Genomic DNA, 15112 nt, shown 5'->3' on the forward strand with positions numbered 1-15112 from the left:
ACCGGTAAAAATTTAAAAACTTCTTCTGATTTTCTATTCACAGTATGGGAATAAGTTGCGTTATTCAAAATGTAGGCACTACTTGTAGTCAGAATAACCTACTACTTGGGGAGTGACTGCTATTTAACTTGTAAACATTGAAAAAATGTCTGAAAATCTTTAACCGCCGGCATGGATGAACGCGATGACGGATGGTAACCGTAACGCAAATGACAATATTTACATAGGCGTATATATTTACGTATTTTTCACCAGGCGATGTGAAGAAAAAATATTGGAGTAACATCCAATTTCTCCATACTTCCGGTGCAACCGCGTCGGTTTGTTGGTGATGACAACAGTTTCCATTAAAAGAAAACCACTTTCAAGTGAAAAAACGGAAGACGAAAGAGCTTGGACCGTCATTCCCTACGTCGCAGGGACCACCGAAAGGATTGCCAGGGCCCTGAAAAAGCACGGCATCACCACCAGGTTTAACTGTGCGACAAAAATTGGTGACTTGCTGCCCACAGCCAAAGACAGACTACAGCACGACCTTCATGAAGGTGTTTACAAGGTCCCTTGCTCGTGTGGAAAAGCATACATCGGTGAGACTTGCCGTTCACTCAAGATACGGATGCAAGAGCACCGAAGGGCAACGAAAAACAGGCAATTCCAGCTGTCTGCCATATCGGAGCACGCCTGGACCCCGGGACATGACATTAAGTTTGACGACGCCAAGGTAATAGTGAAAGAAGGCAGATATTTTCCCAGACTCATCCGCGAATCCATTGAGATAGCCCGGACGGACAATTTTAACAGAGACGACGGCTACCATCTGGATGCCCATTGGAGGAGGCTCATTAGGCGGACCAATAAGAGAGCGGCAGCCACAACTGGCGGGACTGACCCCCTATATAAGGAGGACGAAAATCGTGGACCGGCATCATCTTCGACCTGAAGACGCTGGCAGCAGTGCCAGCGAAACTGTTGTCATCACCAACAAACCGACGCGGTTGCACCGGAAGTATGGAGAAATTGGAACCTGAACACCGCGGAAATCTACGTAGTCACATTGGAGTAACATGCTCGAAATGCTCCGAAAATTTATTTGCACAATATGTTTTGTATAAGTTTACCAAACTACACAGATGTCTCCTCTCCTCCTCGTGCGATGGGTTACTTGCCGGAAAAACCCATATATTCTTCTCCGCTTTCCTCGGTGGTGGAATTGTTTGGCTGTGTGGGGAGGGGGGGAGGTTCACGCGGCCTTCCTACCTCTGAAATCGTGCGTGGGGCTCTTGACGACGGTTAAAGTAGTCAAGTTGCACCATTTGTACTACATGATCAAGTCGAATTGATCCCCAGTGGACAAGGAACGTGTAAGCAATACGCGAAGGTCGTCTTCGGAGAATAACGGAGACGGCTGCGCCAGGTATGGGGACCGACTTTTGAAAGTGGCTGTACGTTATGCAGAAGAAAAACCTGGAACAAATTGACGGTGACCCCGAATCCTACCTTCGTAATTGGGGTATCAGACATATTATAAAGTTAGACTCCTACGACGAATTAGTTAGTTAGATATTTATTTTATTTTAGATTTTTTTGATTTTATAACCTCTTGAAAACATCAGGAGTTATTGTTATTATTGTCATTGCATTTAAACATCTCGATGACGCCTTCAGCATTTTCCATTCATTTTAGGAAAACAGTTCTGAAATGGCGAATAATTATTGGCGGTGGAAACGTTAGAGAAGAAAGGCGATCCATCTGCAAGGCGATTGAATGAAACTCTGGCCAGGTTTTAGCATGCCAACATCCCAATCTCCGAGTATGCCTCCTAATACGATCCCAATTGAAAAATAATTTTTTCTTTACGAAGAATACCTGCGTTCAAAAGTATAAACGTGTGCTAAATGTCCATTTTCATGTTAAATTAATAAAATCGTAAATCCGATGGAAATGTTATCGCATCTAAATTTTTACCACTGGACGTCAGAGAAATGGAAACTTTGCCGTAAAAAGAAGCACGAGTAAAATTGAAGTTCGACGCTTGCAGGCATTGTATGTGATGCGAAAATTTATTACAAAAAATCATCGCACAGAAATACCGTCTATCCGAAGCATTTACAATAAATGATACAAAAAAGTGTCTCGCGGTGATTCACACATTCTATTACAATTTGTATCTTCACAGTAAAATTCGAGATTAAGGATTGAAATTTTTTTCCTTCGTACAAATAGAGTAATTGAGTGTTTTTTTTAACGAACAGTTGATTTGCTCGACAAATTAAGGCAGTTATTACTTATTATTGTGTATAGATATTCCCTGAATACTTGCTTTCAAAAAGTTACTACGGAATTCTTCCAGTCAGCATGCTTTTTGGCATAATAAAACATTGGGTATATAATGCCCCAGAATAGGATTTGAACAAAGTATTGATCGTTTTTATTATGATTTTAGACTATATCATTAGTGTCAGTTTATAATTCTGCGTAAATATATTTTTCAACTAATATAAATGGGGCTCGAAATGACATAATTAATTTCAGGTTACTATCACTGCTGGGACACTGCTTCCAAGACCATCCACAACGTTTGGCACTATGTTATGGTCTCATCAAGTGAGATTGATTTGTGATGCATTCTATATTGAGGCAACAATGGAGAAATGAATTTAATCTAGTGACAACGCTGTAAAAATAGGTTTCTTAACGCTCAATCTTTCGACTAATATCTTAAACGCTGTGAATTTGTAAATTTGACTTTAGTGCTACAAAGTGACTGTAAAAAACGGAGCGAAATCATAGAACTTATTAGGAATGCCATCAAGAAAAGCTGTTGCGCATTCATTTTCCTATTCTTCGAGTCACATTTGGTTCAATCTAGTTCCAGCTGAACAGCTTCGTTTGCGCGCGGCAGCACTCCTAAATACTTCGCAGATGCCGCTTAAAGACGTCCGTCGCGATTAATGATAGAAAACAGCCAAGAAACTCAAAACTGCCTTGGAACCTGCTCCCAGAAACTAATGAACACATGATAAGGAAAAAGTAGCACTCGAATTTCCCCGTCCCTTTTTCATTACAGCGGATAAAATAATGATCTTTGCAATGAAGCACTGCCCTGAAATATAAATTCTAAAAAGGACATTAAGAAATGCGACAGCAAACTAAGTCCATCGCAAACCGTGGAATTGCGAAATAAATTATTTCATCCAAGCAGTTGAAAACCAATCGAGATGATTCCTCACATTTTAAATGGACATATGCTGCCAATTGATTCCCTGAGTGATGATAAAATAAATTAAAAACAATATCGCAGATATTTCCAAGAAGGCTACGACTCATATTTTCCAGAAATAAAAGGATACAATTAAGTAAGTTATAATATAGTCTGACCCAAATTCGGCCAGTCTACGCCAATTAAAATTATACTGCTGCTGGCTTCAGTTAGAAAAAATGGAATTAGAAGAGAGAGATATCCAAAAGCATCATAACGTTTGGTAAAATATTAAACACAACAACGAGCCAATCGATAAAATATATTTCATTGGAGTGATTTATTAAGAATAAGAAAATCTAGGTTTCCCCTCCTGGGAAACGAGTTAAATTTTTATCGCTGGCCACGTTTTGTGGAAGATTTCAAGGGGAATACCTATCACTATTACCTCAAATATTCACGAGGAAGCTAATTCTGCTCCAGGAAAAAAGTCAGAATTGAAGCACTCCTGATCATCTTAGGTCCTGTCATCTTGGTTTAATAATATTCCAAATTCCTATTTCTTTACGTGCGACCTAATTTCAACATGCGATTGCATGATTTCCCCATGCTGCAGCGAGTTTAATTAAAAAGAAAAAAAGAAAAATTATGCGTGAAGAGTTCTCGGGATCGCCAACGGGTGAGGAACTGCATGACTGGCGACGTTTCCAAGCCTGACTCGGCTGGAAACCCTCATCTGGGCTGTGGAGAGGATCACTCACAGCCCCGATGAGGACGATGGCCGAGTTGGACATCGAAACGTCGGCAAAAGTGCAGTTCGTGATCCAGTGGTGATCCTGGGAACTCTTCACGCAGTCTATTCGTTGGGAAAGCACTAAATCATTCTCCAATTAAAAAATAACCTGTAAATTTTAGTTCTGAATTATTTAGATTTGCAAATTGCCAAACGATAGATAAGAAGCCCACTATTATGAGAATCTATCTGCGGTCTCCAGTTATGATAGAAGCGTTCTATTGATTCAGTGCAAGCCAAGTCGGAAAAGCTACGGCAGGAACGTGGAAGCAAAAATTGCTTAACGGAAAGAAATAATGGACAGAACCATGCATTCCTTCGTAGAAATATCATTTTAAAAGTAAAATGTAAATAGATTTAGAGCGAAAGGGCTCATTCCATCATTAAAAACAGTTTTCATTTTTATTGCAAATTTAATTTGAGTAAACAATGGAATACACTCAAAAAATTTATTCAATACTTTTTATAAGACTTGCACATATCATGTCTAGGTGATCGAATTTCAATTTAATTATTTTGCAAATTATAGTTGAATCAATTCAAAATATATATGTCATAATGTATCGATTCAAAATAATGAATCTGACGCGCATGAAATTACTCTAAACCTTCAGTAATTTGAAATTATTCTTAGTATTATGTATGTGAAGTAATCTACTCTTCAGTTTAATAGACTTCCTATCCAATCATGAATTTGGTCGTCAATTTATTGCTACATTTCTCTTTCTACATTTTTCCGGAATATCACTGATTTTCAGCGTGCTACGTCCTCATGATATCGCATCAAATTCTTTGAAACCCTTCTTGAAATGAAGTTACATGCTTTCATTCTATTTTCGCAAACGAAGAGGCATGGTGCCCGTCGTACCATGCCCTGCAACAAGTAACCCCCTATATAAAATACGCCCCAAGCCACCCATTCTCTACGGATTTTACACAATTTTCATCAATTCTCACAGTTTTATCTACCAAAAAAATGAGGTTTTAGGCACATGATATATGTACGTATACGACCAACATATTTTCACTACCGTTTTTCCCGTGATCCATAAGGGGGAACGAGGACATATTTTTACTGGATGTGCTGTTACCCTCAGCTTTTCATAATTTTGTTCTGCAATGAGCGAATTCACGCCCTCATCTACATAATACCCCGCAAGCCGCCTAAAAGGCGTGTGGCAGGGGATGTTAGGACACCACCCGTCTGGGAAAACGGAAAAACGAATTCGCATATCTATCCGTTCGGCAAAACATCTCTCTTCATTTATCGCTTCTATCGGACCTGGAAATATAGTGCAGCCTTAATATTATGTCCTCCATGTTGCTCTTAAAAATATCCATTCTCAATTGTTCAAGCAATCTGAGCCGAGCGCGCAGCCTCCGAGTCTCCAATGGCTCGCAGCCCAATTCGCTTAACATCTAGGTAACGCTGTCAGTACGCCCGTAGCAAGTTTTTGACGAACCGCGCTGCCCTCCTTTGCATTTTGTTCATGTCGCGGATTAAGTCGGACACAGGTCAATTGACGACTGTACTGTTTGGATATAATCCTTTCAATTTGGTGGCGATGAATATATCACTCACCACCCAGAAATATTGAAATTTATATCCGTTATAGATGCACATGCAAACTCTCATCAATTTCCCCAAAATTAACGAACTCAGCTCTAAATCTGTTGCGCTTTATTTCAAGCCTGCCGCGAGAATGGCGGTGGAATTCACATTAACGGACACAACGAAAAATTACCCTGGACCGGGATCGAACCACGGATCTAAGAAATCCCGGGTCACTGCGAAAAATACTGCGCTTTCAATTACTGCGCAATTAACATGGCAATTTGGCATCAATTACATCGGTCCCTCATGAAGGTGAAAGAAACTGATCATATGGAGGCAAAAATAAACTTTCACCTTCATAATACAACTGGCTTCACTTCCACAGTTGCTCATTGTCACGAAAACACTCTTGCTTTCTCTTCTTTCTATCTGCAAATTCATAGTTTTCGCGTGTTCGCATGAATAAATCATTTTTTAAAATCTTTTTGATAAATTACATTCTGTCTACAAAAATTTCGGTGTTACACAAATATTTCATATTTAAATTAATTGCTAAAGGCAACTCTTGTGTCCTTAGGATATTTTGTAAATTAATGAACAGTGATAAGGATTGGACAAGATCATTTTTATCAGGTTATTCTTATGGAGAGTAGGTCAACATAATTATTTCCTCTTTACTTGCGCCAAGATTTGATTATTTATTTAAGCACTATGAGGATTTGAAACATGAAAGGGAATGAAAAAAGCGGCTTATATTATCAATGGCCAATACCTTAGACATTCTCTAATTATTCCCTATATGATGTCCTAAATTAATAAATGAAACGTCGACGCAAGGAAAAAGAGCATAAATTGTATTGACTAATCCTGCTAAACCTGAAGAACCTGATAAATAAATGGAGCATAATGGTCCGTTCACACAGCCTCGCCACTCACAAGCGAGGTCAGCGATGCTGGCGCGGCCGCAACCGGAAAAGGAAGTATGAAGAGACGAATGACAATTCCGAGGCATTGAGAGCGAAAATGGATCGGGGAAGAAGATTCATCGAAAGTGGAGATGATCCAGAAGGGAGATGAGTGAAATTATTTGCACTGTAATGTCACGTTTTCTTGCCATTGGTCATTTATATTCGGAGGAGCTTCAAAAATTCGAACACGAAGACAGCACTGGGTTATGCGAATGCATGTCGCTTGTTACCGAGGTCGTGTGGATGCGGCAAAGCCGTCGCGAAGTCGCCATGGAAACCGAGGAGCGATAAACAAGACTGTGTAGGACGCTCATTGGAAGCGATTCATAAAAGCGACGCCTCCAGTTGTAAGCGATAGTCTCTCCATGGATGTAATCCACAGCGCAGGATATTAGCAAGAGAATAGTTTTTAGAGCTCAACGTTTACGCTATCTCTTGGGACGAAAACTGAGGAAAGGATTATTGACCGGTCGAAGATTATTCGGCCTTATCATTGGCAACATAGCTTAGGATCAATAAGAATGCTAGTTTAAAAGAATTAAGTAAGTGCGAAACGACAAATTCATTGTTTAGGGCCAAAGATCCACGAAGGTGACTTAAGTGAAGGTATGCACAAAATGTTTTCATTAATTTGGGCATAATACATTACAATTGATGATTTTGATAACTAGCTATTAATATTTTTATTGCTGTATTTTAACCAGATATTAAAATAATTTCCCCAATCTTCTGTGGACGTCATCAGGCTTTGTAGTCGATATGATGGAGCTCATCGCGTGCAAAAGATAAACACAATGCAATGGAGCCGATCTGTCGTCGTCAGAGCGTTGCCGTTGAGTGTTTACCTAATTTTATTATTATCTTATTTTAATTACCGACTGACTGAGTGAGAAGTGAAAAATAATTTCATTTACTCCTTGAATTATTCGAAAAAAAAGCAACAAAAATAGGGCTCCAACGCAAAGGTCAAATTACGCTTTTCCTGATGCCAATAAAATCGACATCATCGCAATGCATGGAATTTGATTATTTTGGAAACGGTGACGTAAATTAGCAGGGACATTTGTTTGCGCGTTATCTTTCCGTCAGAGGGCAAAACAACACGCGTTTATTCCAAATATGATTACGACTACCTACGTCGAAAAACGGACTGCATCAGATAATGCATTGAAACCTGCAGTAATGAATGATCACGGACGCTTTGGCTCCACTGAAATATGGTCGCTTTGCCACGTTTGGCAGGGGTGGAGAGGTCTGGATAGATTGCTTATTTGAATGCATTTAATTTTTAATGAATGGCTGCCCATATTAAAATTTTGGTGCAACCACTGAGCTCATCAATCCTTAGAAGCATTAAAATCAATTCAGTCCAAAACAAATACTTTTTTCTAATTAACCGGAAAATTTCCATTTCCAACTCATAGAAAAGATGCAGTAAAATAGAATTTGTAATAATGCCACGAAAGTAACAAATAGTTCATAATATTACGAAAAGGTCTATACTTGCAAGCAATGGAATTTAAAAAAATATAAAATTTTAGTAATTAAATGGATTTTTAAAGCTATTTTATATATTAAACTTCGGATATAAATAAATAAATGTATGTTCAAATAATTGCAGAGAGAGATAAAAATTTCCATAAAGACAGAACCTATTTGTATTTTGACTTTCATTTTTCATGAACTGTTTTAGATCGTAAATTTCTATTCCTACTGCACTCTAATCTCACTCTACGCCTCAGGAAAACTAGGTCCGACTTTCCAGTATCATATAACATTCACGTCTTTTACTGGAAATGATTTCACTGATTCGTGTGTGATTACTGTAAATAAGAACCGTTGAGGATGTCTGAGGCCTTGCGGCACGGGTGTGAAAAACGACAGCGCTGTGAACAGAAGACCACAAGTTAAGCAGTGATTGGATGACTCGGAATGAGAATTATACGATGCGCAACCATCCAACATATGCTGCAAGCATGAATGAATGCGACTACCCCTCGTGGAATTGCTATCTAGACACGCCAAAATTCCTGCGAGAACCTTCCGATTTTCCATGCAATGGCCATTAATCTATCGCAGGGCAATTTACCACTGAGGATTTGCTAGGGCTTGAAAGGTGGCGCTGTTATGGTTACCCGCAGCCTGATTTGCGGTTCCCCTAATGCTGGGCGGTTCATTATCTTATTCACAGAAGGCGCTGGATCAAGTTCAATAAAGTGGCTAAAGGCTAACTCTGAGAAAAGACTCCCTTTAACTCTCTGAAACAATAGTCTTCAATTTTTGGTATCATGAAATACCGCCATATTACATGAGGACTTCTAAAAAGCGAGATTTTTCATCAGGATTTCAATACAACATTAGGAGCGAATGGCTTCAATAATTTCAGAAATTAAAATTCTTTTGAACCCATAAAGAAGAAGGTTAAAAGATAACATATTACTTCACCAAAGTACACCACAAATTTTCATAGTTATTGTAAATTTTGCGATAAATTTCCGGAAGAACTTGTATTGGATTTTGGAAACACGCGCGTCTTTGGATTGAGAAGACCCAAATTATCTTATCTTTCTTAAACCCGTATTATTCCTTTGATCGGCAGCTTTTCTAAAAATCAAGTTGCGATTACTCCATAAAACATAGAGAAATTTTCAATGTGAATACCACCGTCATTTATGCGCTGGGCTGCCACATGCATAATGTGTGACAAGTTCTTTAAAGTTATAAAAATAGAAATTCGGAAATTCCACGCCAATGAATGCTGAAAGCAAATTACCACAATTATAATATGTATAATCACAATACTATGATTTGCCAAATCAGGGAGAGGTCTTACGAAAGCCCTTCTCTCCTTATTTTCGTGGCACTCTGAGACTCTGTTTTCACATTATTCGTACGAGAAAATAGTCCTTTAATGGGGTGCAATAGCTTCATTGTACCAGTGCACGCAAGTAGAAGGAAAGTAATAGGGAAGTGCACTAGTGTTTCAAATGCACCAAACACATTTCTTAAATTAGAGTTCAGAATAACATAATGTCGTAAAACCACAGTTTAAATCCTAATAGTGAATACTTTATTCGAGATGACCGTCTGAAATATGGAAAAATTCAAAGGCCGCGAAAACGGGTGTCCATGTTGAATATTGGCCGTGACGTCACAAGGCAGTAGCAGAAGGCAGCTTCTACACCGTTTAGTTCTACCACTATTATTGCATAGAAAAATTACAGAATTTGAGGGTATCCGTTTTTTGCTGTCATAAAATATCTTCAGAATATATATGTGGCTGCTTCTCTTTTGAGTAAACGACTTCATCATTGCGTAATATATTAATATTTATTTACGTGTCAACTTCAAGTTTGGAAAGAGTAGTACGAATAGCACATTGAATCTTTAATAAATGCATGATGGCATTTATTTTTCGCTGGGTATATTTTGACACAATGCCGTTTATCATGCCAAAACTTTTTTTGTAAGAACCGAGTCAAACTAATAAACCTATTTCAGACGTTTGCTGCAAGACTTATTCGTTGCGTATGTATTCACGCCGGCCGGAACGTTCGCCCTTCGCAACTAGAATCATGGGATGTTAGCCTTATTTCCGAGCTGGCTGGTTGTTGCAATGGTTCGCTGTCCAGGATGGGTTCAAGAAAATATAATCTTGGTTGGGAGAAGGAAAATTCCAACGATTTATAAATGGTATACCAAACTTTGATGTATTTATGGTTACTGAATAAGGAGGACAGGTTCAACGCTCCATAGAAATGCGAGACGTTAAGGCTAACAAGGGGAGACCGCGTACCTTGCTCCATCTTTTTCAATTAGGGCGTTAGTTAGGCTGTAATTAATTAATTTTCATGCGTCACTTTTTACAAGTTATGTATATAAATCCAAAATGTCCACTATTTCCTAATGGGTCGGTTGGGGTAGTGATAGCGTGCACGATTCATTGGATAGACCTCACCCGAAAGACCGTGGTTCAAGACTGCGTCATGGCATTATTTTTTGTTGTCTTCATTGTGATCATATGGCATCAAGTTTATCATTAATTATAATTGCAGCAATCAATGACATAAGACAATTTTTTTATCATCATTATGGCGTTTAGGTATTTCAGCAGTGTCATTACAAACGCAGAGATACGATGACTACAAGGGTTGGTGTGCGCTAAAATGTTAATTTTTTCTTTGCTTATACTGACCAACTTCCACATTAAAAATGAAAACCACTCTTGCAAGAGCACATACCATTAAAGGCTCGCGGCAAGCAACAATATGCGTACAGGCATAATTAATAAGAACACAAAGCGAATATAAAATGCCATATATCTCGAACACTTGTAATTCACATTACTCCAAAGGGAGTTTACTTACTCAGTACATACCTCAGTACCTTGTACTCAGTACCTACCAGTTTACCTCAGTAGCAGTGCTAAAAGAACCATTCTGAAATATAATTTCAACTAACAAATAGGATGAAATAAAAGTTGATAACCCTGGACTGGGCGCGCTGGCGTATAAAATACGTCAATCTTTGAAAACCAAGGATTTCGACATTGTACGTACATTCTGGGCTATAATGGTCTCGTGTATTCTTACAATGTACTTTGACTGCCTATATTGCGAGTTTTCAAAGTTCGAGGTATTGTAGCTAATTTTTTGGATCAGCAAGATGAACCCGTCACCAGTGGAGTACAAATTACGCCGCGCGACCTGCCGTGTACCTTAATATCTGTATCACCTATAAATGTACTAATTTCAACAAATAAAGATTAACTTTAACAAAAATCGTTTGTTATCATATATGCACATATCATGGGCAAAGTACGCATTTTGCCCGGTCGTGTAAAAAAACATCTTTGCTTCCTAATTCTTTAACCAAACTACTTTCAGTTTATAAATTACGTAGGTCTACGCGGAAGATGCTATATTTTGACTCAACACACTTTCTGATGTGACTGAGGTACCTATTAAGTAAATTATTATAATATAAATATCAATTTGATCTTACAATACCTTCAAATGATCTTCAAAACAGAATATCATCGATAGGTAAGAGTCAGGAGCAGCCTTGAACCATTTATTCCGTATAGCTTGTGCTTAAGGCACGGGAATGAATATCTTCTCCAGGCTTTTGTTTCGACGTCGAGATGAAATTTGGAACAAAAAATCATTTATAATTCTATTTTGAATTCATGTTTTCGGTACTAGACGACATTTTTAGGAAGCAAACTCCACCGATTCCCGGAAACTCTCGCCGCGCTAAAGAAGGCGACGGAATTCAACGATACTCCACTGATGACTACTGCCTTGTGACGTCACATCTCAATCAAGATGGAGGCACTGTGTTTCAGCGCAACATGAAATTTTCCGACTTTCAAAACGTTTTAAAGTGCATACCCCAGATGCAGAAAATAAAAGTGACTATACTAATGTTTCTTTTTTAGGCTAAACTTTCAAATTCAGCAATAAAAAAAAATTAGTGCACTTCCCTATTGCCAGCAGAGTTGCTCAATATGCTAAAATATAAGTTCATAGACTATATAGTTTATAGACCCCATTACTTATATTGTGACATAAATTCCTCCATAAATAGATGCAACGTTTTGAGGAAGAAACAAAAACCAGCAATGCATAACCACCAAATATGCGTGTAACAGGAAGAGAGCCAATTGGATTCATTCTTAACGATGTTCCATTGCTAGATTTCCTGTATGCTCGATGCTAACGATATAAACGTAATATCAGAAATGAACTTAGTAATTGAAAAAAACGATATTTTGCTAAATAATAATTGAATATTCTGTGCTCTTGATGATAAACTATCGAATGATGCTTGTAGAAGGCTTTTTAAGCTTAGCTTCAGTGCCTCATTTGGCATTAGGCATGTCTCGCACAGTCTCTTCGAGGTGGATTCACAGTATTTTCCGTGTGCCTCAATCTAATCCTCCAAGACTCGCTCCCTTCGAGGCTGGTGGGCTCAACTTGCCGGACTGAAACTTCGACCGGACATACCTTGGCCGACCCAAAGGCTCACCAGCGAACCGCCAACCCATTACCCAAGGAAACCCCACGCTTCCCACGTCCTATCTCGCTTTGGCAGAACAATTGCCGTCGCGAAACCCTTAGTTACCTCCTCAAGGGCCTCTCAAGGGCCTTCAGATTATGGCGCATCCATTACTGCTTGGGAGGGCTCGTTTTGAGGGAGAGCGGCGCTTTGGGAAGAGGGATGGCCACTGGGTGCAGGATTTAAGTGCCGCACCGCCTGACACGGCTGCTGCTGGCCTCTCTTCCCTGCTGAAGGAAGAGTCCTCTTGCTCCAAGGACGGATGGCTGCACGTCACGCAGTGGCCCCAAATAGGAAGCCGCCTGCCGTAATTAATAGCCATCACATCCATGCTTATGCATAGTTTCCCTGATATATCAAATCATGTACAATGACTGACAATACCAATGACTTGGGCACCTTTTAAAACCCATGGATCGACACCTTTGTTGGTATCCTATTCTTTTTGCCACCCTTATGACCTTGACTGTGACCTTACTGGGTCAATGGTTGAATTTTCGTAAATAAAGGTGTTATTTTTGGTTTCCTCGTGTCCGAAAACCTAAGGATTGATATCTTGATCAATGAAATTCAGACTTTTTTCTATCTCGTTTTTCTAACATTGAAACCCCATAAGGCTAATTCAAAATTTTGGTTTGGGCCCACATTGTGAGGTCAAAAGGTAAAAATTGTAAAATTTTGCTAACTCTCAACAAAACTTAGGACCTTTCCCCACAAGTATGCCAAATTTTAAGAATATTGCTCGTGGCGAAGTTACTACAATTAGGGGTCAAAAATGACACACGACCCTTGGGACAGTCTCTTATATCCAACATTTGGAACGTAGGCTTTCGCATCGAGATTCATTCGAGTCTACGGCATTCAGGAGCAGCTGCGTATTGCGCTTTGTTATCTGTTGCTATGTTGCTAGTTAATATCTAATTTTTAAATAGCACTTGGTGCTTTCCCGGCCAATGCTGTTCTGGAACATTCTTAGATTGCTTGAGGAATTTAGAATGGATATTATTCAGAGCTAAGCGAAGAAAATCACTTTAAAACCTCACTATAATTCCAGGTGCTACAGAAACAATAAATTAAGATATTTACCGTTCTGATAGGTGCAATAACTGTTTTTTAATCAGCAAGAAGGGACTTGGTACGCGCATTTGTCTTCGTAAACGGCTGTTGACCTTACACCCTCTGCCACTCGCCTTTTGAGGCGGCATGCGAAGTACTGTGTAGATTTAGATGCTCCCAGATTTCCTGTTGGTCGATGTACCGTGAATCCAACGCCATCTTCAGGGAAATGAGTGATAGCCACCGATTTCCCTTAAGATGGTGCCCGAGTCGAAACGTTGGCGGCCATGAAGTTATTGACCGGTAACCAGACATCAGTCCCTGAACTTAAAATATTTAGTTATTGTGTGGAATTCACAATGATTTTTGTATTAAAATTGCTATTTACTTACAAAATAGCATTATATCCGCGGAAATTAAATGGGTACTTTTGATGATTCAATGGTATTTTAGCTATCGTTTCAGTTTTCTTTGAATGAGATGTCATTTTGCAGCGTGTACATTACTTTTTGTTATAAAAGTCAGGAAATGAAAATGCACATTTAGTGCGCTTTGATGCATACTTTTGCACTCTAAACTCAACGTGGAAGAGCATAGAGCAAGATCTACCACACTCACGCAACATGGCGTCTAGTTTTCTAATTCAACTCCGCATCAAGTTGGTACAAGTTTGGTTTTCAACGTTGAACAGTTTCAAGAAACAGAGGCACTGCTGCTTATTATGGCATTTTTTTAGTAGATTATCATAAAATATTTCCGCATGCTCATTCATGTTCTTCTCTTTAAAACACGGTCACAGACACAAGCAAGAATTGACAACGACCACTACTTTTATCAGCATTTGTCCTAGGAATGTGTAGAAAGTTATTTCCAGCAATGACATTACATGATGAAATTGTCCAAAGTTTGGTTAAAGTTTGCCCAAAACAATTAGTAGTGCAGAGAAAGAGTCCAGAATAGAGATTGAGGATTGTGATATTAAGCGGAATCGAAGAAAAGTAAACAGATATCGGCTCATAATCTGAATAACCAAGATTTTTCACGATTTATAGCGAGATGGATAATTTTAGAATTGAGGGACGAACCAATTATCAATGGCAAAACAACTCTTGTCAGCCGAATGTATGAATTTTTATGTGTCATGAACTCTAGCAATAAAGCAGTTAAATTCTTTAAAGGCTCCCATTTGTGTTTCACAGCGATCAAGATGCTATAATATTCCGTGGAATAATATAATACGTGGAAACAAATGTTATCGTCATAGTTAGACCATCACTTGATCTCTGCTTTTTTGTATGACTCAATTCGCAAAAGGACATATCCATCTTGCACATGTTCGCCCTGAGGTCATGGCAACTGAAAAATTGCCTCTGTCAACTCGTGAAATAAAAAATTTTGGGCTATGCCACCGCGTTAATTTTCAGTTGGCCCAAACGTTTTCTCACCGATGCTGGTCGCTTTTTTAAGAGAATCTGTGGTA

At 38.9% G+C, this 15112-nt stretch overlaps 1 protein-coding gene across 4 annotated transcripts in view; it reads right to left on the minus strand.

The window, feature by feature from the left end:
• LOC124168473 (nucleolin-like) overlaps positions 1-15112 on the minus strand; it is an 817942-nt gene that overhangs the window by 69945 nt on the left and 732885 nt on the right. The window lies entirely within an intron of this gene.

Source organism: Ischnura elegans, chromosome 11 (genome assembly GCF_921293095.1).
Source record: "Ischnura elegans chromosome 11, ioIscEleg1.1, whole genome shotgun sequence".
NCBI lineage: Eukaryota > Metazoa > Arthropoda > Insecta > Odonata > Coenagrionidae > Ischnura > Ischnura elegans.